The 24,272-nt window shown below is 43.5% G+C and overlaps 1 protein-coding gene across 2 annotated transcripts in view; it reads right to left on the minus strand.

The window, feature by feature from the left end:
* Positions 1-5,943, minus strand: part of LOC126495139 (zinc finger protein OZF-like) — a 25,978-nt gene extending 20,035 nt beyond the window's left edge. For both annotated transcript variants that reach the window (XM_050132741.1, XM_050132740.1), the window contains exons 1-2: positions 5,876-5,943; positions 326-427 (exon numbers count right to left, since the gene is read on the minus strand). The gene's annotated coding sequence lies outside the window, so the exon portion shown is untranslated. The remainder of the gene's footprint in view (positions 1-325; positions 428-5,875) is intronic.
* Positions 5,944-24,272: the final 18,329 nt, after the last annotated feature.

Raw genomic sequence — 24,272 nt, forward strand, 5'->3', positions numbered from 1 at the left:
AAAAAAAAAAAAAAAAAAAAAAAAAAAAAAAAAAAAAAAAAAAAAAAGTATAAAAGAAAAAAGAAAAAAAGCATTTTGCAGGGGAATGGGTTTATTTAGCTCACACATCCACACCAATGTTCAGCACTGAAGGAAGTCAGAATAGGAACTCAAATAGGGCAGTATCCTGGATGCTAGCGCTAAAATGGTGGCCATGGCGAGGTCCTTGCTTCCCATGGATTGCTGAGCATGTGATATTGTAGAACTTAGGCCACCATCCTGGGCATGGGACCACCCACTACAAACTGCCCTCTCCCAGTGATCATTAATTGCCAAAATGCCTTACAGTTGGATCTCGTGGAAGCAGTTCTTCAACTCAGATGCAGTCCTCTCTGAAGATTTTATCTTGTGTCAACTTGATCATATGAAGCCAGCCAGTAAAAGCAGTCTACAAGAAATTTTAGGAGAAATATAAAAAACCAAGACAATTAAATAATGTATTCCATGAACAAAAATTCTGCAAAGGTTAGACAAATATTCACAGAGGGAATGGTAGCTAAGAGAGTTAGCTAAACACTTAGCAGGTTTTCTTCTTAGTAGTGATTAATACATAGATAATATAAAATCCTGAGTAGTGTAAATTCAAGATGTCCAACCCATGCAATATAAAAATGGGATAACTGAAAAATTATAGAGATTTCATTATACAAAATGACAAACACACCATATATCTATATTTAACTATATACACACACATATATGTATGTATTTTAATTTTTTAAAAAAATTATTTTTATTTTTGTATACCCATGTTTGTCTTCCCTGCATGTATTTGCATACCACGAGTGTCCGGTGCCAAGAGAAAATAGAAGAGAAAATTGGGTTCTCCAGACTGAGTTAAGGACAACTGTGTATTATAATGCAGGAGCTGGGAAGCAAGCTGTGTCTTTTGCAAGAATAACTAACGCTCCTAATGCTTAAGACATTTCTAGAATGACTAAAAAGTGAGTTCTAAAGGACTCATGATCCTTAGTCATGAAATTATAAAGTTAAAACCAAAGTGCAGTGATTGCTGGCATGGTCCGAATGGCTAATATTAAGTTACAACACATTTAGGCATGGTGGGAATGCCTTTAATCCCACCACTCCAGAGGCAGAAGCACATGAATTTCATTGATTCCAGGGTGGTGTACTCTATGTAGTCGGTTCCAGGTCAGCTAAATAATCATAGTGAGGCCATCTCAAAAATACATATGTAGGTAAGGGGATGGAATATTGGGATCTTTTTTCACTCCTGATGGGCAAGTCACTGGAGTCCATTCTTTGTCAAGGTTTCATGTCATAATCTTACCCTCCACAGTTAAACTGAGTTCTCATTCAGCTCCTAAAGTCCTCTCACACACAGACTTGCATACTCAGGGTTGACTGATACATTATTTATCAACATCCGGGAATGGAAACAGCCCAGATTCAAATGAACAGATTCAGGGTTAAAAAATGACAAACAGGAATCTAGGATTAAAATCGATAATAGTGAAAACGGCAGTGAGTGAATGACTAAGGATAAAGTAACATCCTCCATGTTTTCTTAGTTGGACAAATTCCATATTTCTTTTTTGTCAGTGTGCTTGTGGTTATAGTCTACAACTCAACGCTGAGGGACCTGAGGTAGGAACAAGGTCTCAATAGGATTAGGAATGAATGAAATAATGATTGTTGGAAAACTGGCAGAGGCAGCATTAAGAATGGAAGGTGGTTCCCATTCGTCCTTCAGAATGAATTTACAGGAGAGAGGGCAGGGACAGAAGCATGTGGCCTTGAGGCAGAAGAGCACCACTGTGTTCTTCAGTAATGTACAGATTATCAATGGCGTCTCTAGCTCACAGCTTAGGAAAGGGACAGCTTCACTATTGATAATGTTCAGGGGAACACTGTTAGTGATCTGGAAAAATATAGAACACTGTCTTTTATGTGAACATGCAATCACAATCTCTGATCAGTCAGATCCTGAGGAAATGGTTGAGGGTCTCTCAAATGTGCCATCTTTGCACATATGTGCCAGTTCTTCTAGTTGTTAGAAAAGAGCTATCTAAATTTGACCAAATTTCATTTCATTCTAGCTACAAGATCCGGGCAAGCATTTAGCATTTGTTTCATGCTCTCTTGGCAAACTTTGAAATATCACATTTTTTCTTAATGCAGTCAACTTGTTGTCAGTCAGGTTGGAACATTTCCCATCATTATCCAAGTAGATCAAGAACTTGTACTCTGAGGTAAGGCATACTCTTCTGAGATCCAAGTGTTTAAGTAGGAGGGTCAAGCATAAGTATGACATTTGCGAACCTCTAACCCTGAACTGAGCTGCTGCTTCCTTTTCAGACTGGAACAGAATCGACAAGAGCTGAACCTGCCTCTAGGCACTCAGCACACTGGAGGGGAGTGTGAAGTTACACAAAAGGAAATTATACAGGAATGATCTGTTCCTTGACAAGAATACAGATGTGGAGGAGAAAATAGCAACGATGTGGTGGTGTTTGTGGCCTACCTGGCCCTTTGGGTACAGTGCTTGTAGCTGAGTTATTTTAATGCTTGCAGCTCAGCAGGTAGGGAGCTTTTGACTCAGTGAGTAGAGTGTCTGTGTCTCCTTAGACAGAGTGGTTTCAACTCTGTAGGGATAAGTCCCACCCCTTAGGGGGCGTGTTCGCCTCAGGCTAAAAGTTTCCTATAAATTTGGCGATTGTGCTCCCAGCGCTCGCGCTCGCTTCTGCTTTCCTGGTCTCAGCGGGAACGGTGGTTCTGTAAGTCTATTCCTCCATTAAAGCTGTCTATATTTTGACAATCTGTCTGCATTCGCTTACGCCGTTACACAGCTCAGTGCTTAGAGTGCTTATAGCCATTGGATATATTGCCTGTAGCTCACTGAGATGTCAATCCTTGCTTTCCCCCCTCTTTTTAATCTTCAGGGTCTCTGACTTGGACTTCCTATTTCTGTGAGGAAAACTGAGACAAAGAACAGGGTGGGAGGGAAGGGTGTATTTGCCTTGCATGTCCTGGCACTGCTCATCAACTCACTGCTTGAAGCTGAGTTACTGCAGTGCTTGTAGCTCAGCACTGGGAAACAACCTTAAAAAATCCCCATTCCAGCTAGGAAAAAAGTACTACAGCAAATAACCAAGGTTCAAAGTAGACTTCAGATACTATAAAGACACAAAAGCACAGAATCCACTCTGTCACAGCCATGTTAGAGTACAGCCATCCTTCCTTCCTTCTTCAGCCCTTTCATCCATTTTGCTGTGTTCAGAGACTGAGGTTTCTCCCCGTTCCATGCTCTAAATATTATACTCTGTGTGTGTGTGCACGCGCGCGTGTGCGAGCACACGCACATTGGTCTATTGTACACAGCCATCCATAAACCACCATGGAATGTCAATTCTGCGTTTTTTCCCTCTTTTTCAACTTCAGGGTCTTAGTTAGGCTTACTGTTCCTGTGAGGAAATCTGTGACTAAGAAGAACCTGGAAGGTTTGCATGCCCTATCAGTGTTCATCAATGAAGCACACCATGACAGGGACTCAATTCAAACAGGAATGTGACCTAGAGACAGGGGCTGATCCAGAGGGTATAGAGTGGTGGAGTCCTCAGACACAGGGGCTGATCCAGAGGGTATAGAGTAGTGGGGTCCTCAACATGTGAGTTGCTAACTTTTGGGGTGCTGGTGAATGACCTCTTCAGAGGGCGAACATACCAGATGTCATACGTATCAGATATTTACAATATAATTAACACAGTAGCAAAATTAAAGTTTGAAGTAACACGATAATAACTTTTGGGTTAGGGATAACCCTAATATCAGGAACTATATAATAGGGTTGCAGAATTAGGAAGATTGAGAACCACAGCCATAGAGGAATGAGGATGACTGGCTTGCTGAGGCTGTGTTCTTGTAAAACCCAGGACCATCATCCCAGGGATGGTGCCTCCCACAATGAAGTAGGCCCCCACATCAATCACTAATTAAGAAAATGCCCTTCAGGTTTGCCTAGAGAACAATCTTACGGAGGCATTTCTTTAACTGAAGTTCTGTCTTCTCAGATGACTTTAGATCATGTCAAACTGATGAAAAAATATCTGTCCTAATAATTATTGCCTTGTTCCCTGTTGCAAAGGCTGAAGTTGACTGTGGCTGAAGGAACTTGTGCATGGAGTAAGACTGCTTGTTGCAGAATATTATTTTAATTATGTAAAAACGTATTACATTTGTTTATACTGCCTATGTTGATTTTGTAAAAATGTGTTTGATTATGCTGCATTTGTTGAACTTTGTAAATATGTGTTGCTGTTTCATTTTACCTACCTAAGTCACCTAACTGTCCTAATAAAACCTGAACAGTCAATAGCAAGGCAATAGATAGGTAAGGGCATGCAGAGAGAAAGTGTCAAAGGAGGGGTAAGAGGACAAGGAGAAAGAGAGGGAGACACATGGGCCAAAAGCCAGGTAGTCACCAGAGAGACCGACATGAAGACATCAGAAAAGAAAGGGAAGAAGTCTCAAGGCAAAACTGGATGAAGAGAAACAGGATAATTTACATTATAGGAGAAAGTTAGATAACATAAGCAGGAGAGCTTTCTTAACTAATAATACGTCTCTGTGTCGTCACGTTTGGGAACTGGTAGGTGGCTCAAAGGAACCCCGTTACAGTACGTGCAGTGGTGGCACACGCCTTTAATCCCAGCACACTGGAGGCAATCAGGGCAGGCGGATCTCTGAGTTCAAGGTCAGCCTGGTCTACAAGAGTTGGTTCCAGGAAAAGCTAGGGCTGTTAACAGAGAAAACCTGTCTTCAAAAACCATTAAAAAAATAAAAGAATCCCTGTTACTGCTGCCACAGCTTTCAAGGACGGATTTAACCAGTCTAAAGCAGGAAAGGTGGAGGGATGTTAGGAACACGGAGAGCCTTCTGCTCGGCCAGATCTTCAAGTCACCCTGCCAGGGACTGGAAACATCTCTTCTGTTGTACAGTGTTGAGATGAGACTGGGGCCCAGAAAAAGCCTTGTACTATATCTAAATCTACCTGCTTTTTTGAAGGAAGCTATTTCTTTCCTGAGTGTTTTCTCTTAAATTTCAAAATCTTTGGCTAGGTTTTAGCCTCACAGTCATTTTCATGTGGGTAACTAGAGGACAGGAGACACTCCTGTCTGTTCAAAACGTTCCAAGAACACCAAGACCATGTAATAATAGGAAAACTGGGTAGAATTTTGTGGTAGAGGGCTTCTCTAGTGTGTGTGACCCCTGGGTTCTGTCTGTAGCCCTGCAAGAAGGAAAACATTAGTATAGTGACAAGTCTGTCATTTTCAACTCCATACATAACATACGTGGAAGCTTGTATGCAATACTTTGGTTTTAGATTTAAAAATTGTCATTTGTGGCTTTTATTTTTACCGAGACAGGGTCTCACTATGTAGCTTTGACTGTCCTGGACCTCCCTACGTAGAAGAGACTGCCATAAAATTCACTGAGATACATCTGCCTGTGCTTCTCCAATGAATGTGCCACCATATCAAGCTAACAATTTTTTAAAAAAAAAAAAAATTGCATTGAAACTGTTTAAATGTGTGTGGCTATGAGTGCATGTGAGTCAAAGTGCCCAGGGAGCAGATTCCCTATTGACTGAGGTGCAGCCAGTTGACAGTGGTGAGGAAGTTGAAAGCTGAACCTGGGTGTTCTGCAAGAACAGTGCTCACGCAATCAGAGACATCTCTCCAGTCATGTCTACTGTTCTTAGGTGTGTAACCAGCGAAGTGTATGGGTTTGTGTATAATGCACAAACATCGACACAGAAGAATTGTATCCCAATATTATGGACTTGGGATGTGACTCAGTCGTTAAGACTGCTTACCTGTCACTCTTCATGAAGTCCAGAGCTTGTTCCAGGGCGCCTCATATGTCAAGTAGGGTATTGCAAACCTGTAGTTGCATCAGTTGAGGGGTGAAGATAGGAAAATCAGAATTTCAAGGTCATTCTTGCCTACGTAGATAGAATGCACTTAACAGGAACCACCACTGAATGCCTGTCTATCAGCAATCCCAAAGGCAACTAGGCCAAGACACAGACTATGAGGGCCAGGCTGAACTGAGCCATGTCCTGTTCCTTACAACCTGACGAAGATAGCTGCTGACTGCAAAGCTCAATGGTTTCCAGGCTTATATTTTCCTCCTGCTGTCTTTGTCTTTTAGCCCAATACCTATCTGGTTTATCATCTTCATGTCCCTCTCTCTTTGCCTACTCTAATACCTTGCTTGCTTTTGCACGCACTTAGGGGCCTAGGGCCCTGAAGGAATTTCCTGATATCACAAAGGATTTAATGAAGAGTGAAGACCATGTGAGAGTCCTAAGTCTTGAGGAGGAGGCTGTAGGTGGGGGCAGAATGCCTAGGCTTGGAGGTTGTTGGGGGCCAGGGGAAATAAAGGCTTCCCAGAGAGTTTACGCTGTGTTATTGCAAAGGATAAAGGGAGAGTAGAGGACAGCACCATGACACATTCCACAAACAAGCAGCCGGGAGCTCGAAGTTAGGAGGCTGCGAAAGAATGCCTGCCTCAACGTTCCTAATGTCGCCCTGCCTTCCTTCTGTCAGGCCTCCTTTTTCTTTATAGGCCTGTCTCTGGGGAGCTCTACAGTGGTGAGACCGTATGGTAACAGAAGGGCTGCACTGTCTGCCTCCTTCCAGCAATGAGCAGGAGTCCAGAGGATTACTCTTCTAGCTGACTTCTATCTTCCTCTGGCCTGTACTGGACTCAGATGTCCAGGCTCCAGCGAGGCAGCCTCTATGGAGGGTCTTGGGAATGAAGGGTCAGTATGGCAAGGGGGCACAATCTGTTACACATACCTGTGACTGATCTGAGCACACGGGGCTCCTGGGCTGAGAGATATGTTCATCTACCTATCACAAGGGTCAGACGAAGGCTTCAGTGCTGATGGCTGTATCATGCAATTTGATGAGGTTCTCTCTCCCTCCTTTCTCCTATTGCTTCTCTCCATGTCCTAATTCCTTGTTATTTTACTGCCTTTTTATTTTGACATAACTAAGTTCCTTCAAAATCCCTCTGAAAAAATAATCTTTCATGTTGAGCAGTGGTGGCACACACCTTTATTCCAGCATTCAGGAAGCAGGCGAATCTCTGTGAATTCGAGACCAGCCTGGTCTACAAGAGCTAGTTCCAGGACAGGCCCTAAAGCTACAGAGAAACCCTGTCTCGAAAAACAAAAAAAATCAAATCAAATCACTCTTTGCTCTGCACAGTTCCCTGTGTCTTCCCATGGACTACTCTCCTGGACAGGATAGAAGGATGGCTCCCTGGGTCTAGGGTTTAAACACGACCCTGTGCTGGGACTGGGTATAAGGTATGAAGGGACGCTGGTCACTTGAGCTTGTGGCTCTGGAACACCATGTCCTACTCCCCATTTGCCTCTGACCCGCTGAAGACCCTTAGGCTGCACTGCTAAATCAAGCTACCAGGGTCTATTCTCTCACTTGTCCACCTCCTCATCCTGAGGTGGACCACCAAATTCCAGCCACCAAAGTATTAAATTCCCACCATCAAAGGCACCTTGGAAACTTTCTTTCACTTGACTAATATGCCCAATTAAAATATGCCACCACAACCTAGCCCATTCTAATAGGAACCTCCCTCTTTTCTCTCCTGTAAGGGCATTCCTTTCCTGTTCTTCACCCTGAGTCAGAAAGCCGCCTCTTTCACTTTGGTTCCCTGCTTAGGAAAGGATCTCTCTGTGTAAACAAGGGTTTGGGTCCAGGAAGAAGCCCCTGCTGTGCAGGAGTTGGGGTCTACTTCCTGGAGACGGGAGACTTTTGGTTCATGGAGGGGATGCAGTACCCCTGTTACGGTAAAAATAAAACGGCACCGTTCCCTCAGTGGTTGCCGTAAACAGTGGGCCAGGAGGAGCTGCAAGTGCCTGTCAGGGAGCTGCAAATACTGTGGTAAAAATAAAACAGCTCTGCTGTTCTCCGAGGGGCCCGCGGGTACGAGGAGCAGAAGTCTCAGGCAGGGAGCCTCCTGACGGTGAGAGACAGATGGTTAGAGTGAGTTTGGATATTTATTTAGTAGGTTATGAAAGTGAAGGGGAAAGGGGCAAAGGGGAGAAGGGGGAAGAGGTACAGAGAGAGAAGTGGGGAGAAGAGGGCGGGGGAGGAGAGGAGACACGCAGCAGCAAGCACCGGAACTCAGGTTGGAAGAGGGAGGAAGAGCTGCTTGGGAGGGAGTGGGTGGGGCTTGTCTCTTAAAGGGACAGAACAGTCCATTACACCCCTGCTAGCGCCACAGAGAAGAGACACACCCAGGCTGTGGCCCAGATCTAAAAACGCCATTTTTCTTTTTCTTCTTACTTTTCTTTGAGACATGATATATTTGAGGATGATCTTAAATTTTCCTCATGCTTTTACCTCTTAAGTGCCAGTTCCCCGGGCAAGTACCACCAAATGGAGGCAACTTAGGGACTTTCCTTTGTCTTCACTGTTACATTCCCTTCCCCAGCAAACGCTGTCGTCGGCAAGAAGGGTAAACTCTATTAAACTCGCCAGCACCACCCCACATCCCTGGGCTGACAAAAGCCAAAGTCTGGATTCTCCCTTACCTTTGCACCAGACCGAGCCTGCTGTAGGGCGAGAGTGACTCTTCCTTCTCAGGCGGACAAAGACGGCTGACTTCCTGACTTCCTGACTTCCCGGCTCAGCCGACCACGTTCCGGACTACCCTCCCCCTCCAGTCCATTTGACCACGGCTCTCTTACGTCATAGGGGTGGGCAGATGTGATTGGTTAGCTGGATGTCACTCCTCTCATGCTAAGGAATCCCAGGGCGGGGCTGAAGTTGTGAGCCCTGGTGCTCTGAAAAATCACCCCCAACAGGATTCCTTTCTGAGTAGCCTCGAGGCCCTGCCGTGGTTGCCTGCCCCTGGCTGCTCCAGGCTGTTTCTTTCCAAGATCCTATCTGTTGTCCCAAAGGCTCCAGTGACTTGTGGGTGGGGAGACACGCTCAGAATGTCTTCAGCTGCTCATATCGGCCAGAAGTCGCCTTGTGGTGACTAGATCAGGAGACCCCAAGACATAGCTTGTCTTGTCAAGGTGGCTCTTGCCCCTTTTTGGAGCCGCATACACTGCTCAAAGCCATGTTTACCTCCCCATTCGCAAGGCAGCTGCTGGATCAAAAGATTCTTCTCACTGACCCTCTGTTCCAGGCGTGATACAGCGCAGCCAGGTATGGATGGCACCGCCACCTCTCCTGGATGACTTTCCCAAGGGGTGTAAGACTTTAAGACGATCCTGAAGCCATTTTTGACAATTCTGAATCCTCTCAGCCTCTGTGCCATAGTGCTTCCCCTCCTCCCCTGGGAACCAAGGACCTAACAGCTACACTCGCACGTTCCTGAACAATTACCCATATACGCATGCTTTGGTTCTGTCCCCTGGGAAACGAGGTCAAAATGACCTCTTACCTCATCTGATCTGGCAACAGCTCTCCAGTCAATTATTGGTAATAGCCAATCAGAATACTCAAAGAACAACCCCCCTTGCTTCTGTAGCCCCTTTAAAAGTAGACTGTACCCGCTATCCGAGGTCCCTTGGCTTCCCGAATGCTGGGGGACCCTGTCATGACAGAATTAATAAAATCCTCATGCTTTTGCATCAGCTGTGGTGTGTGGTCTCTGGGGGCGACTCCTTCTCGGTGTTTGGACGCCAGAGTCCAACAGGGGCTTGGTTTAGGGAAAGGGTCCAGGCATTGCCAGTGATGATGGAAGTCAGTGTGCTTTCCCTGTGGAACTTTCCTCTGCAGCCAGTGGAGGAGGAGAAATGGGGAAGAGGCAGGGACAGCAAGATCCATAGTTTTCTCCTCTCTCAAGAGGTCAGATTATTCTGGAAGCTTCTGGTTGACACAGCAGTGACTAGATGCTGGGTGGTGGGTATGGGTATAGCAGGGCTTCCTCCCCTTGCTGCTCCCTCCCATGCATGCTGTGCAGTGACTAGGCTTGGGACAGGTTGAGCAAGTGTTTTCCTTGAGTTTGGGGCCTATGTAGGTATTAACAGCGAGCAGTCATGGCGGAGCTTTTGTCCCATCGGCTCCCGTCGGCTCCTCGTCCTGATGTAATTGCCCCTGAGCACCTCCACTCCTGTGCCCTGCTACATGGCACTGCCCAATTGTTTCATCAGCTAAATCCCATGGGGAACAGCACAAGGAAATGGCTGCTATTTCTCTTAGTTTTCTATTTCATTGACAAAATAACTTGGCAGAAGATCTAGTCAAGAAATTGCACATCTCTGTGTGCATGTGTTCTCGGTGGTACTTAATGTAGAGAATCTGTATTTTTCCAAGATATATCAGAAGCTGGTAAATTTCTGTCCACCTAGCTGAACTAGAACATACAGTTCAGAAAGTCTGACCTTCCATTATCTGAAGAACCATCTTCTGACTATTTCCCACTCTTGATTTCCTTTCTCACTGGAATTTCAAGGTCTTCTTAAAATAGCATTTCTCAACTCTTGGCACTAGAAGCAGTTTTAACTATGCCTCTGAATAAGTAATTTAATTGAAAGAGGTGAACCCTTGGATTTCACAATGTGCAGCCATTTTGTCCCATTATGATACCGGATCTGTTTGTTCATATATGCCAAAGGAAGAGGTGGAGAACTTTGCCTTTCAGACACAAATCACACAGCCCACATACCTTTCAATCACACTTTCTGTTCAAACGAGGAAAATTTACCACAAGATTTGATCACTATCTCTTCAGAAGGGAATGTTCTGCTGTATTCTTAAAACTCTATAGAAGTGGGAGAAGTGATGTGTACTGTGACCCTTAATGGGAGTGGCTGAGGAACAATGCAGTCGTTGATCCCAAAAATCGGCCACAAGATTGAAAGGGAAGGGCCTGTTGGGCTAATACAATAATGTGTCTGAGAATCCAAAAGAGCCTTCTAAGTTAGACAACTCTAAGGAGCTGAAAAATGGCCTAATCTCCATTCCCCTGGAAGGAATCCTGTCCTTGCTAGACAGAGACCTGGACATGACGAAGGCTGAACTGAAATAAAACGTAATAGCCGCTGCAGCTTCTAGCACAAACACGCTGATGGAGGCTGTCAAGGTGCCTGGCCTTTCCCCATACCATTCTGAGCTCATTGCTGCTTTTGGCTTCTTAAATTTTCAAAAGTTATTTGACTGGTGCCTGTACTAAGATTTAGAGTGAGTACATGTGGAGGGTAGAGAAGAACGTTAACGATTATGTTCTGGAGTTTGAAACCTGAATTGTTATGCCTGCTCAGCAGGAGCTTTTCCTTGGGCAGAGGAATCTTGCTGGCTCTCTCAACTTTGAGAATTCTCCAACTGGCTGTTGGAAGCATCTATGTGGTTGCACAATTGGTTTTGGATTTGATTCTGCTTTCTGGTAGCAGAGAAAGTAGTTACAAACACAGGGTACCAAGATGAGCAGCATGCCGTGGCGCCCTCTGCTGGTGGCCCCTTTCTGGTTCATGCACACAACAGTGAGATGTCTGTGCTCATTTGGGGTGGTTGGTGGAAAACACTGAGTAAGTCAAGTCTTCAACACTGTATTTTAAATGTTTAGGTGAAGTTTAAATTCCATGTCTTCATACTTTATTATGTATCATCTTTTTATAGGTGAGCTCATTGAATCCAATTCTTTTCCTCATACGAATTCTCATGCCCCTAAGTTCTACCTGGGGTTCACTCCTATTTATATGCCCATGGTCTTGTTTTACTTTTATCTTCCTTCTGGTCTGCAATGCCCTTCCCTTTGTGTAGCCCTGCTTGTCACAGAAATTTAGATTCCTACTTCATCCTTGTCCCTTTTAAGTCTCTGTTCAAAGGTTCCTGACATTGAGGCCTTCTCTGAATTTCCTAAGAAAAATTTACCCCGCTAACCTGCCACATTTTAGCCTTTCTCCCTCTAAAAATCGATCAGTGGACTCACTTCCCTGAAATACACATATCGTTCACTTTGTATATTTTTTGTCTGCCTCATTCTTCCTTGGTTTTTCCTCAAATGTGAGCTCCACTCCTAGGATAGAGAGTGGGATAATGAGCTAGCAGGGGAGTTCAGATAGTTACGGCAATACATCAATTCTTACACAGCAGAGACTGCATAAATTCTGAAACTATTCATTTACCCAATCATGTAGAAAGAATTTATAGATTGCCTATGCACTTAGACTGAAGAGACAGCAGGACACTTCCTTCCCTAGGCCCTGTCTTTGCCCCTCAGAACCTGGAGCTACTTAAAACTTTTCATTTTCTAAGTGGGAGGTCTAGGTGGTGAGGGGGCTCTTTGCCTGGCACTGACTGCTCCTCTAACAGGCAGCATGCACAAGCCGGTTTCTGACAAGGAGCTTCATGAAAGGCTGTGTCACCACGTTGATCCTGTAGTATTCAGCTGTCCCCGTTCAGCACCAAATCCCAAACTGATCTATCTGGTCCAGATCAATAGCAAAGTGTGTAGGCTCAGAGGGACACAGAACCACTGCAACAGTGATCATTTTCCGATCCTCCCAGCTTCTCTGAATGTAGCATGAAGGCCACTCCAGTCTTCTGTGAAGTTGCTCCCAAGCCCTTTCCCATAGTCTTAGGTTCCCAACTCTGGAATCAGAGAGAACAAAACAAAGCTCTTCTCTTAATATTGCTTCCACTAAAGAGATTTGTATTATCCTCAAGAGCTGATCTCTGGGGTTACATTAGAGGAAGAAAGACAGAGGAGACAGGGAAGCGCACCTGACTCCTCCATCTTTTTTTTAATTGAAAAAATTTCTGCCTCCTCCCAGCCTCCCATTTCCCTCTCCCGCCCCCCACTTCTCTCCCCCTCCCCCCACTCCTCTCAGTTATCCTCCTGGATATTGGAAATAGACAAGACTACTCCATCTTTTAAGACTCAATTAAGCTGTTGTGTTTCTTGTTAAGACTTTCCTTCATGTACCACAAAGACAATAACACCTTCTGCCCCAAAGCTGGAATGAGTCCTCCATACAACAATTTGCCAGCATGTTATCAAACTAGGAGCTGACAATTCTGTTCAGCACAGTCTTGGGGCAACTCAGGCGCAGCGACTTCAACGTACTCATTCATTATTGTATCGCAGCTGCTGGCTCTGCATCTGGCTGATGGCTTCCTATGGCTTCTGATTTGGCTGTTGTGGATGGCAGCCCAGGAATAAACAGGTGTGAGGAGCCATTTCCCCCCTAAAAATCATTACAGGAACCATCACCTTGGGGAGTCTGCAGAGAACCCCACACTTATAATTGTGTTGAGAGTCGTTCTATTGACAGAACCTGCCTCACACCCAATTAGCTGTTATCTGTTAGTGGAACCTGCCTCACATTTCAGCTATCCAGGGAACTAGGTGTGGCAACTCGTGACTTCTTGGCCTATCTGACAGAACGTAACCTCCTGGCCTACATGACCTGGACCATGTGACAAGAGTCCAGGCCCCTGTGCCCCCCCCTTACCCTAAATTCCTTACCCTAAATAAACTGTAACCTGTCCCTAATAAACGGAGGCCATGACAAACTTAGCATGGCCTTCTCCTTATTTCCTAGCCCATTCTCTTCCAGATAGTACCCCTCCGTGACCCTGGAATAACTGATTGCAGGGTGGGTTACAAACCCCTAGACTGAGTGACCCACCCAAAAGCAATCGACAAACAGGTGTCTAATCATAGCCTTCTCTCTCTACTTACGTGGCAAAAATTCTTCTAAATGTACAGGACTTTCTGAGGCAAGAAACCCAGGTAGAATAAAGCAATGCTGATGCAATACAAATTACTGCCAGGTGTCACGCCTTGAGGAGGAGAAGGTTAGTGTCATGGCTTAGAGCAGAGAGTTTTATGCTGGAATCGTGGAGTTAGAATGAATACATCCACTGACTGCTTACCCTAAAAACAAGTTTAGTAAGAAGAAGTTTGGACTAGAATATGATGGGTTGGCACAGGAAGCCAGGATTCTGGAGGTGGCAGCTCGATGCTCCCATGGCTGGCTCCCACAGTGATAACAGGGGAAGGGCCCTTCCAGTCAACTTATCCACAGCCTTCCACCTTCTACCCTCAGGGCCTGCTAGGCAATCTCTAACTCAAATCTAAACTGAAAACTGCTTGAGAGTTACAGAACAAGTTTCCAGGACTGAGCTACCCACCAAACGGGGGACAGGACGAGCGAGTTCTTGACATTCTTCCAGAGAGTAAGGAGACAGCATGACATGGTGGACTGCTGCCCTTCCCCAGAGTCTCTGCCTGTACAGGTCTCATGGTGCCTGGTTAGAAACTGTCTCCTAGATACAGCTCCAAGGGGGAAATTTCTATAGTGCAGACATGCATTAGATGGAGCACAGGGTGAAAGCGTTGTGACTTAGTAGCAACCAGGCTGTTGTGATGAGAAGTTTGCACACTTCACGTAAGAAAAACAAAAGCCAGCCTTAATGGACTAAACCTGAACAGCTGCCTTGGAAAACCCTGGTTTAAAGACCTATCTTGACTTATGGAAAATTACTGAGGAGGGGGCAAGCTTTTGCTGTAGGCAAGCGGTAAATGGAGGGAGGCAGGAACCACTTCTACATCCCTTCAAGCCATGGCCTGATCTCTGGCTTACATTCCTGCCACCGCCTCCCTCTCTCCCTCAGTCTCCCATCCTCCCACTTCCTTTCCCCACTTTCAGACTTCTCAGTTCACCCAGCACCAAATGAGGAACGAACTCTGCTGGGGTGTCCCGAGCCTTCTCTAAAGAGACCTGTTCGAGACTGGAACTCAGGCTATAGAAGGAGGAATGTGTGGGTAGTTTGCATGGAGCTCCCAAAGCTTTGAGGTTTTGGACGGATGGTTTTTGAATGAGGCACAAACTATGAAAGGTTACTATGGTTTCTTCTCTCTCACTCACAAGACAGAGACTCCCCATTTCAAGAAACCAGGTTAGGACAGGTAATCCCTAAATTCCCGCGTCCCTCACCTTAGACTCCAACTGTCCTGATTCTGTCCGTCATCTACAAAGTCCAGTTGCTTCCTCTGTTAATATGTTCTACCTAAGGCCAGGTGTTCTTCTGGTGACTCAATCGTACACAATCAACTGCCTCTCTGTCTAGCTGTCCCTCAGTCCCACTGGTCCTATGGTAGGACTGTGAAAATGAAGAGACAGGATCACGAGGATTAATTTGGGGAATTCAGGAGGTGCAGGGTTTTGGGGAGTATGAAAACAGGCACCACTTCACTTTTCTTAACAGAGAGGGAAGAAAACCAGGGCAGGCAAGTGCCTACCCTGTTTGCTGGTGGTTCGTCTGGCTACCCTTCTGTTAGAGCCAATTACAAGCAGCCACTCTAGCAGAACCCATAACCAAAGCTTCCTGGGCTCAAATGGAAACTTGTAATCTGGGGTTGTCTTACTCCTTGGATAGGGTGATTCCAAATCAGGTACTGAGATCTCATAAATAGGGACAATCCTTCCCTCAATAGAAAAATGTCAGAGGCAATTGATGCCAGGGAATCTGCCAACCAGGAAACAAAACCCTGATGAGTGAATCTCTAGTAGGCAAGGCCCGAAGGGCTTGGTCCTAGAATGTTTCTCGCTACTGCTTTTCTTTGCATGTTTGCTGCTGATACTTTTCTCTGGAGTATGGCACGATGTGAATATACCCTGGGAAGTCTGTGCTGCCCCTAATGCAGTATGATCATCTCTTGGATCTATCCTATTGAGTCTAGGAGTAAAACAATGATGCAGGACAGACCACCAAAAACCAGGAACAAACCTTGTTCCAGAAAAAGAAAAAAAATCACTTATCAGCTATGGCTATGACCACAGCCAGAGATTGGGATTCTGAAACTGCAGCAATGGCATCTGGTTTTGGGGCCTCTTCTTCTAGAAAAGTCAAGCATCAGGTATGGGACAAAGAGCTTTTACCACCTTGAGGTCAGGCTTAAATGTACATTACATTTTAAATTTTACAACCTTTGGTTATAGAACTTTAGAATGTTTACTTAGAATGTTTGCAAAGGATTGTGGCTGAATGGCTACTTTTCACTGTCCCTGAAAGAATGTAAGGCAGAGCGAAGAGTCACATGGGGGAGAGGTAAAAATGAAGGGAATACAAGAAAGGATCCCATAGAGGCAACAATTAAAAGCTAACCTTTGTCTGAGCACCTGCCTAGCTGGGATGCTGGGATGCTGGGAGGCAGGAGACAATCATTAAACATTTACCTCTGTACACACTAGCTTCCAGGATGTCTGTGCTTAAGGCAGAAAGTGTTTGTTAAAGGTTAACCATGGCTAACCTTCTCTGCTTTCATACAATACAGAGCTATAAAAGAAAAAGGCCAACACATAAAACCTATCAGAATTATACCTGACTTCTCAATGGAAACAATGTAAGCCAGAAAGTCCTGGTCAAGCATTCTGCGGACATTAAGAGACCATGGATACTAGCCCAGACTACTGTACCTAGCAAAACTTTCAATCACCTTTGATGGACAAAACAAGATACTCTATGTCTGCACCAGATTTAACCAATACCCAGCCTTACACAAAGAACTAAAAGGAAAACTCCAGCTCAAGGACAATAGCCAGCCACATCTACAACACAGAGAATAGATGATCTAACAGCAGCAAATCCCAAAGAAGGGAAACACACACAAAATAAATCACCTACCACAGAAACTAAAATAACAGGAACTAGCAATCACTAATTTCCCTTAATAGAAATGGACTCAACTCACCTATAAAGAGACACAGGCTAACAGATTGAATATGAAAACAGAACCCATCCTTCTGCTTTATACAAGAAACACACCTCAAACTCACAGACAGATATCACTTCAGAGTAAAGGGTTGGAAAAAATTCCAATCAAATGGACCTGGGAAACAAGCTGCAATATCTATCCTAATATCTAACAAAATAGATGTCAGACTAAAATCAACCAAAAGAGACAAAGAAGGACATTTCATATTTGTCACAGGAAAAATCCATCAAGAGGAAATCTCAATACTTAACATCTATGCCCGAAATACAAGGGCACCCTCATGTGTAAAAGAAACACTTTTAAAGCTTCAATCACACATTAAACCCCTTACACTTATTAGTGGGAGACTTCAACACCCCACTCTCACCACTGGACACGTCTGACAGACAGAAACTTGAAAAAGAAATAAGGGAACTTGCAGATGGTATGAGTCAAATGGACTTAACAAACATCTACAGAACATTCCATCCAAGCAAAAGAATATGCCTTCTCCTCAGCACATCATGGAACCATCTCAAAACTGACCACATACTAGGTAACAAAGCAAACTTCAACAGTTAAAAAAAATAGAATAATCCCATGTATCTTATCAGATCAATTTGGCTTAAAATTAAAATTCAACAACAACATTAATTTCAGAAAGCTCACAAACACATAGATTTAAATAATGATCACCTGAATCACCAATGGGTGATTCCTTATGAGATTACATTTCAAGATACATAACAAAGTGGATTCTTTCTTTGAAACCTCAATATACAGTCTGTCAGCAAAATATCTGGTTAAAGAAAATACCCTGGTCTCTCATACTCTCTTAATTTATAAAAAGTTACATAAATGTAAATCTGTGTAAATTCTTAGGATGAAATTGTTTTAATCAGGTAAGGAAAATGAAAAGTGTATTTTTAACCTGTATTCATTATAATTGTTCAATTCAAAAATAGAATGTAACTACATTGTAATTCTTATATTTCATGAAAGATTTTGTTGGGTGTATAAACTGTAGAGGAAAAATAAGGTCAGAAAAAGAATGAAGATAATACAGAAGAAAGAACCCATCAAGTGTGTGTGTGTCTTTTCTCCTTCCCCTCAGATAAAGATGTCTTAGCATGCTGACTCCATGGATCCCCTTTAGTGATACACTGCTGGGAAGATGGTCCTCAGGGCAGTAGTACAAAAAAATTAAAACTGAATTATTGGAAAATTTCTCTTGCCACAGGTGAGTCATTGGCACATTTTGAAAATTCTGCCTAGGGATCCAAGTGTAGGCCCACTCTCAAAAGAGAGTTGATTTCTGGTCTTTTGGATTGAACTTTTCAAAAGGTTAAAAGTAGCCTGTGAGTTAGCAACTTATCCATTTATAAGTGCACAGGCATTGTGTGTTCCTTAATCTAGTGAACTATAATTCTGCACTTTTTCCCAAGATGCATTAGTAGGAGTTGAGGTTCTGAGCCTCCTAGCTGAGTTCTATCATACAAGACAGCCTTCCATTGGTTGTACAGCCATTGTTTAAATGTTTTCCACTCTTGATTTCCCTTCTCACTGACTTTCAACATCTTTTAAAAACATACATTTTCATCTCTTAGGACTTAAACAGTGTTATCTTTGTCTCTGAATAAGGCCACCTGATTGAAAGAAGTTAACTTTAATATTTTACAATGTGTAACAATTATGTTTCATATTAACACATCATCCTTTTATTCCTAGATATACATTTTCATCTCTTAGGACTTAAAGCAGTGATATCTTTGTCTTAATTGAAAGAGGTTAACTTTAATATTTTACAATGTCCAGAAATTAAGTTTCATGTTAATACATCATCCTTTCATCCGTAGAGGCCAGAGGAGAGAGCTTTGCACTTCAGGTGGAAATCACTCAGTTCATGTGCCTCTTCATCAATACTTGCTGCTCCAACAATAAAAGTTTCCTACAGGAGTTAATCTCCAATGCTTCAGAAGGGAGGATTCTTTTGAATTTTAAAAATTTCATAGAAGTGGGAGAATTGATGCACATTAGGACACTTGGTGGGAGTGATTGAATAGAATAATCCAGCTGTTCGTGCCACACATCTGCCCCAGATTTGAAGGAGAAATGGAATGATGTGACTGTGTATATGTTTATCTAGGCCTTGGGAAAGATTCACTATGTGAGTCCAAGAAAATATCTTAAGTTAGACAACAGTAGAAGCCTCATCTCCAACCCTCAGGGTTATAAGCTAGCCTTGCTTGATGCACACATTTAAATGATTAACTGTTGGGTCCTTCACAGTTCATGCAGACCACGGTAAGCTGGCTGTGTGCCTTGTGCTGGGCAGAATTTGCTGAGTAAGTCAGAAGTCTTGAGCAGTGTATTTTAAACTGGTCTAGTTGTAGTTTTAATTCCATGTCTTCATGCGATATTATGATTCATCTTTATATAGGTGACACTTTGACTGTGTAACCGATCTGATCCCTCACCTCAGAAAATCAGACAGGGCTGTCAGTGGTGGTACACACCTTTAATCCCAACACTTGGGAGGGAGAGGCAGCCAGAACTCTGTGAGTTCAAGGAGGGCCTGGCCTACTGAGCTAGTTCCAGGACAGCCAGGAGTACACAGAGGAACCCCATCAGGACAAACAAACAAGAGAGGGAGAGGGTGTCAAGGTAGTCGTGAAGAAACAAGTCATGGCCTGTCCCATCACTCTATGTGAGTATGGGTTTGGCAGTCTGAGCAGGCTGTTCTGTTGGCTCCTGGCCTCTGGCTTGGCTGGTGCTGAGTTTTCACAATCCATTATTACATTTAGTGATTTAATCAGGGGATGAAGGAAAGAGAAAGATGAGTAAAGATGAGAAAGAGGAAGAGAAAAATATGAAAAAGGAGGACAATAAGGGAGAAGCAGCCTAAGATTGAAGATGTGGGTGCAGATGAGGAGGACAGCAGTGGCAAAGACACGACAAAGAAAACCAAGAAGATTAAGCAGGTATAGTACAGCCAAGGCTAAACCATATGAGACTCGGTATCAAAGAAAGAGTTTTGATTGTCCTGTCTCCAATAGGCCTACACCTTCACCAAGCTGCTCTATCACAATCATCTATGGAGAAATAGGCAACATTGAGAAAATAATGAGGCCCAAACACTTCAAGACAACAGTATAACAGTTACCTGATGTCCAAAAAGCAAGAAGAGACTAATACTCCTCACCCATCATGGAGCCCCTACAACAGAAGTCTTAGGTTGACAACAATGACAAAATTGTCAAGGACCTGGTGCTGCTGCCACTGAAACTGCTCTGGTTTCTGGGTTTTTTTTTTTTTTTTTTTTTTTTTCCCCATTAGGATCTTGAGACTCACTGGAACCATTACTCAAGAAGTCTTGACTGTCAAACCTACCTGGTTACATATCTGTGGATCTCTTCTATTCTGCCCTACTTCCTTAAGGCAGGGAAATCCCCTTTCCACAGTATAACGGCCTCACAAACAGAGGATGAGATACTGTTGACACACCAGGCAATCTGCAAATCCACGGCTGTGCATCCACTAAGTATGTGCTCATCTACCAGGGAACCTGCCCGGATCAGAAAGTGCACTATGCTGTGCTCCTGAGTTTCCATAGCCAGCTGCAGAACAGAATAGGGATGCCAGTTATGACATTCAAGAAGCAGTATACTGACTCTTTACTCTGGAAATGGAGCTTAAACAGATTTGAAACTCTCGGCAGAGATGCGACCAGACCAGAAGGAGTCAGGAGGTGGACAAGGTGGCATGTGGCTCCATTATGAAACAGTGGTATATGAGTGTTTGCTTCTCCTGCAATGTGGTGACTCGAAGACAGAAAAGGACTAAGGTGGATTAGTAGGGACAATTGTTTGCCACGTGGTGACTATTTTCTTCAAGGACCACAGTATCCTCCAGCCTCAAGGGACCCCTGCTAATTCCATGCCTCTAATAACAAGATTTTAAAATACAACTCCCCAGGCCGGGCAGTGGTGGCGCATGCCTTTAATCCCAGCACACGGGAGGCAGAGGCAGGCAGATCTCTGTGAGTTCAAGACCAGCCTGGTCTACAGAGCTAGCTCCAGGACAGGCTCCAAAGCCACAGAGAAACCCTGTCTCGAGAAAAGCAGCTCTCTACATTTCCAGTCATGCTGTTGAAATGTTTAGTTTCAGGGTAAGGCTGCTGAGTGGCAGCCTGAAACAGCAACACACTGTCAGTGTGCATGTACCTGTTTTTAGCCCCAGCTAGACTTCTCATATAAGCTATCTGTGGAACCTCCCAGCCCTAGGCCCTACACAGGAATCCCTCCTCTCTATATGCCCCAGAACTCAAGTTTTCTTTTGTAAAACCATCTGGTCTGCAAAGTCTTTCCTTTCTCTAATCCTGTTGGAAATAGAGATTTAGATCCCAACTTCATCCTTTGTCTCCTTCAAGTCTCTGTTGTTCACAGGTTCTTGGTAAGCCTTTCCTGAATTCCCTAGGAAAAAATCACCCCAACCTGCCACATCCCAGGCTACTTACTCCCTCTGCTGTTCTACCACGGTTCCTACTTCAATTAGTAGGGATGTCCAAGAGCGATAATGCATTCAGACTAGAGGAATAGCAATTTAAAGAAAGGGTAGGACAATTTACTCTCTGGGTCGTGGGGCCCTGTCCTTGCCTTCAGACTCTAGAACTACTCAAAATTTTTCAGGCAATAGGTGGGAGATCTAGAAGATAAGATGGCCCTGTGCCTGACACTGGCTACTCCTCTAGCAGGCTGCATGCAGAAGCCAGCTTCTGACAATAGGACACTTGCAAGGCTGTGTCATAGTGTCAGTACTGTAGTAGCCAGCTGTAATCCTTTAGCACCAAAGCTCAAACTGCACTTGGCAGGTCCAGATGAACAGCTAAATGGAGCAATGTCTGTAGGCTGCAACTGGAGGAAAAGATTTTCACCAACTCTACACTTAACAAAAAGCTGATATCTAAAATATAGAAAGAACTAAAGAAACTAGACATCATCAAAGCAAATAATCCAATAACTAATCCGGTCATCACCAGAGCAGGTGCCTCCAACAGCTGATGGGAAGAAGCAGAGACCCACATTCAAGCATTAAACAGAGGGAGATCCCATGTTGAAGGTTTTCATTGGTTCACTACAGGCATAGCTCAGTGAACTCTGTGGAAAAGGGGAGGTGAAACTGTGGGAACAAAAAGGCCAAGAACATTAAGAGATTACAGCTGATAGAGTCTGTTATGGTTTTCTGTCTCGGAGCCCGCTGCCTGCCGCCACATGGCCCAATACCACCATTTGGGACCTACAGCATTTCTGCTGCCTACTGCTGCAGGGGATCCTGCAGCATTTTAAAAAAAATATAAAAGAGTCAGTTAAGCAAGGTTCATGGGGGCTCACAGACACTGAACCCTCAGTCATGGGGACTGCAAGGTCTTTTGTTTATAGGTTATGCTTGATTGCTTTGTGTTGTTTCCATTTTTATTGCTTTTGGACCCTTTTCCTTCTACTTGGTTTTCTCAGCCTGCCTTGATGTCGGGGTTTATGCTTGGTCTTATTTTATCTTATGCCATATTCGTTGATGTCACTGGGAAACCTATTCTTTTTTGGGAGACATGGTGTGGAGTGGATCTGGGTGAAAAGGGAGTTGGGTAAGATACTCTTAGGAGTGAATGAAGGGAAGCCACAGTCAGGATGGATGAGAGAATAATTTTTAAAAGAATATATTATTTAAAGTTTTTCAGAATAAATGAGCTAGAAAGGTCCATTTAGGCTCTGTATTGAGAGTGTGCAACTATGTCAGAACTGCTGGGAATGCTAGGTAGCAAGAATGAAGGGCATCAGGTCACATTTTGTCACCCTTTTTACTCAGACTGGAACCCCAACTCACAAAACAATAATCAAACATGATTTGAATATCTGTGAAAATACCCTCACAGACCCACTAGTAAGGCGTCTTCTCAACAATTCTAAGTTCATAAAGTATACCACCAGGATTTTCCATCACACAGTTAACATGAACACTTGAATTTTACATAATTGTTCCAATTGCTACTTGAAGTATCATATTAATTTCACAAAGCAAAGTGATAGCCTCAGATAAGTGTCTCTATGAATCCTCCTTGAAAAACTTTCTCTTTACAGAAAATGGAAACCGTCACAGAACACCACAACTGGACACATGCAGAAATCAAAAGGTCACTTTTAGCTGTAATGGGTCCAAGAGCGTACATGCATAAAGAGTTGTATGACAAAGTCATATTCCAGATATGGCATAATGGTGTTTTTCTGAAGATCCCGGAGCCCTGTGCCTTGCCTAGTGCTGTCCTCTACAGATGAATACTATGGGATTGGCATGATGCATATCTGTAGTGAAGTCCAAGACAAATCTGTATACAATGGAGAGCAGAGAAGTTCCCAGATACAGAGAGATGTAGGTCAAGATATCAAGCTGATGTCCATTCACTACTAATTTTGTACTAGAAGGCTGGAAATCTGAACAAAACAATGAGTTTATACCGCATATAAGATTGCATTTAAAGAGCATAGGCTTTCTTTAACTACTGTCCTTGCCAGAGCACACACACACACATACATATACATACATAAATATATATATATATATATGTATACACACACACATATATGTGTGTGATGAAGAAGTTTTCTCAACCAATTATTTTTAAGAGGTGGTACTAAGTTAGGGTGTGGAGAAAAACGGGCATGTGCGGCCCAGGTGCTCTCTCTGTGTGGCTCCCTCGCAGCACAGGTGAACTTGGACTTCTAGTTCCTGTTTCTGAGTTTTCCCCTTATAATAAATAAGAAAATAATTGTTTTATCTTTTAGCTAGCCTGGTTATTTCTTGAACCCAGTTAATTCAACACATATACATTTATATGTGTATATATGTATGCGTATATATATATGTGTTTATATATATATACGCATACATATATACATATGCGAGTTAAGCAATCATATTGTGGTTAAATTAAAATTATTGGGCTGGTGAGAGGAGGGGTGGGGGGAAAACTGTGGATGGACTGTAAAACAAAATTGAAAAATAAAATAAAAAGTGGCAAACACTGATCTTATGATATAATTGCTTTCAATATTTTCATTAAAAGTGACATCAGATCAGGCATGGTAGATTGATTTTAATCCTACTACCCATAAGCCATAGACAGGCACAGCTTTGTAAGTTTGAAGCTACCCTGCATTCCTCAGGGAGTTCTAATATTGGACAGCCACAAAGTGATTTTATCTAAAAAAAAAAAAAAAGAAATGCCAAATATACAAACCAAAAAATATCAGACCAAGGGTATAGGCATTTCTATAAACATGAAAGGCAGGCATGGGCTCTTGTTATTTCAGCTGTACTTGTCATAGGCATGGGGTAAGTTGGAAGTGATCTACTGCTTCCCCTATAAGAACTGTTAGAGCAATGGGTGGCTCTATGACCTCTGCCAGAGGCAGACTACAGGCGGAAAATAGCAGTAGAAGCAACTAGAACTAGACCTTTGGGAGAACATT

Source organism: Alexandromys fortis, unplaced genomic scaffold (genome assembly GCF_014885135.2).
Source record: "Alexandromys fortis isolate MF-2015 unplaced genomic scaffold, M_Fortis_MF-2015_v1.1 scaffold_450, whole genome shotgun sequence".
Classification (NCBI taxonomy): domain Eukaryota; kingdom Metazoa; phylum Chordata; class Mammalia; order Rodentia; family Cricetidae; genus Alexandromys; species Alexandromys fortis.